Here is a 3,190-nt window from a genome sequence, read left to right on the forward strand (position 1 = left end):
GAGTTTGCTTAATCTTAATTGTAGTTTAATCAACCAAACAATCTACCTTTGATCACTCGACCTACTAACTCTAAGCATTGTTTCCATTACTAGTAGCCCTCTAATCTCTTGGGACGATCCCTATTCACTCTTGCTACGTTAGTTGTAGTGGTAGTAATGGTTTTTATAAATTTAAATTTGGCCTAAAAGGCTTTTCTTGAACTGCACATTCACTACATTAGTTTGGCATATAGGAATGGCCACTGTCGACCAAATTTTGGTGCCGTTGCCGAGGATTTGAATTGCCAACGCCGTGTTTTGGAAACAATTAGGGATTAGTACTCTTTTGATCTTGTTTTTACTTTATTTTTATTTTTGGTTACTTATTGTGTCTGTCTGGCTAGGTAAATTGAGTGAATGAAGTTGAACAAAGGAGAATTCAGAGCAAGGAGCTAAGCTAAGCACAAAAAGAACTAAAATCTAAAAAAAAATGTAAAGCATAGTAAGGCTTGGAAGTTGAAAATGAATTGAAGTTGCTTAAGGACCCTTTGTGAGATCTTTCTAACTCAAGCTCTAGTTAAATCATCAGCCCACGGGGAGGCTTGTTTTTCATTTCTTAGATAACTCTTGAGCCCGCGTGGAAGCAATTTACTTTTCTTTGCATATTGTTTAAGCATGGGAGCATGGGATCATTGTAGGCAGAGATTTGTTGATTGAATTGTTGCAGGGGCAAAGTGATTGTTACTTGCTTGTTATTTGCTTTACTAGTGTATGCATGGTCGTAGGTCATTGAATCTTACTCTATGTGTGTTGATGCTATAGATTTAGAGATTGTCAAGACATAGTGCTTAATAGAATACTCTTGTGGTTTATTTGACGGTTCATACTCATTTCTTGATGGATTGTGCCTCTCCCTTAGTTTAATTAGTTTAATTTCCATGTCATTAGCTTAGATGTAGTATAGTTATCTTAGTTGTTAAATGGGAGGACAATCAATGTTTATTGTTTGATGTTCTATACTTATGAATGCAAATAGTATATTTCTCTAATTATGTGATGTGCTTGAATTGTGAGCTTAAAGAAGAATTAATGACTTAGTTTGATGTATTGTGCTATTCATTGTGTTATTTAGACAATATATACTTAATTGGTCATCCATGCTTGTTAAAACAACCTCACACACTCACTATTGTTACAACATATGTTTTTCCCCTCATTAATTGTGAATTGAGTGTATAGAAAAGTGATGCTTAGCGGTGATCTCTAAGTCCCAAGATCTCTCTCTCTTCTTTTCTCTATCCTTTAATTACTTGTTTTACATTTAGTTTGCTTAATCTTAATTGTAGTTTAATCAACCAAACAATCTACCTTTGATCACTCGACTTACTCTAGACCTACTAACCCTAAGCATTGTTTCCATTACTAGTAGCCCTCTAATCCCTTGGGACGATCCCTACTCACTCTTGCTATGTTAGTAGTAGTGGTAGTAGTGATTTTTTATAAATTTAAATTCGACCTAAAAGGCTTTTCTTGAACCGCACATTTACTACATTAGTTTGGCATATAGGAACGGCCATCGTCGACCACCATTCTTGCCCCAATCACCTACCCGGTTTACCCGAGGCTCATCCAGTTGTTCTACCAGAACCTCTGGCCGGCTTCAAGTAACCTATCTGAGTTGTAGACTACTATAGATGGCCATCTTATCCGCATCACAGTTGAGACATTGGCCAGATCCTCTCGATGCCTACACGTCTGCTCTCCCGATCTTCAGTATCCTATTCTGAGGAGGCCTTCTGATGCAGACATGGCCATGGCCCTTACCGGCCCTTACAGTTATGGGTAAACATTCGCCACTTGGACTTATTTGCCCGATGATCTATGGTTCTTTGATTCAGTACTATACCGAAATGTATTTATGGCGGGCTATAAGATCCAGCAGTGCTTAGATTTTCTAGCTGCCCTCTACGCCTTCTACACGGGCCATTGGTTTTCTAGTTTCTGTACTCTACTGGAGGGTTATGATGAAACTGTATTCGAGCTACATCAGCAAGACCAAGCCCGAGTATGCCACATTTTTTCCATCTGCCCACCTCATTGCTTAGATCCTCAGAGATCAGCACTACCCTTTCCATCCGGCGGAGCATATTGAGTCAGGTGCTTGCCGCTATGGCAAGAAGGATTGGGACAAGAGCTATAATGCTCTTATTCAGAGCCTTAAAGATGAGGCAGCCTTAGCAGCTGAGGAGGCGGAGGAGACAAAGTTAGCAGAGGCAAAGGTAGCAGCAGCAGAGCATGATCTAGCAGACCCACAGATGGCTGTAGACGTGCATATAGAGATCGACTTAGAGCAGAAGCCTCCAGTGGAGTCACCACATCACTCTCCGGCAGGGTCGCCAGTACATTCTCAGGAGTAGATTCAGGATGAGCATCATTCTCTTGACCTAGCCATCCCTGACGCTCCAATTCAAACACCTGGCCTAGGAAAGCGTATACCGATCTTGAAGGACGCAGTTGTCTCTCTTTGGTCAGATGTGGCCTCCCTCAGCACTAACGTGACCACTCTCCATGCGGACATCTTGGCTACGCTGCAGGACTTATCCAGAGATATCCGGGGATCCCGCCCTGCCAGACCGACCTCATCTGCCTGACCTCCCTATCTCTTTATCATTTTATACATCTGTGATATTTGGCTGATACTTTGATACTGTTATATTATTTTTTGCGGCCAGTCTGTTGGCCTAGATACTGTGTTATACCTTGCACTGTTTTTGTTTTCTCTATTATATGCATGATATTTTTGGATGTCAGGTTATTATATTGATATATTTATCTATGATTGACTCCATTATCAAGTATATCCTAGTAACTTTAGTGAGAGAGTGCTGCCCAAAATTTTTTAGGACTATTCTTATTCCTCTCTCCTTAGTTCATTTATTCTCCCACTTACACTTGCATGCCACTGTGCACTGTTATTATCCCCTTTGTTATCTGATCAGCTTTTATTCCAGTGCCATCTTTTCAGGACCATAGTCAATCCCAAGTTTGGGGGGATTATACCACCCACTTTAGATATTTGTGTCCCAGCCACTCTTTGCCATAGCTACACTGGTATACTCTTTCCTTTTATTCTCTTTGCACATTGAGGACACTGTGCCATTTAAGTTTTGGGGTAATAGGTGTTCTTTGCAACGTTTGTTTTTAATTCAAA

Source organism: Cornus florida, unplaced genomic scaffold (genome assembly GCF_030987335.1).
Source record: "Cornus florida cultivar Cherokee Brave unplaced genomic scaffold, ASM3098733v1 CherokeeBrave_3.0.0_Hap2_Chr04, whole genome shotgun sequence".
NCBI lineage: Eukaryota > Viridiplantae > Streptophyta > Magnoliopsida > Cornales > Cornaceae > Cornus > Cornus florida.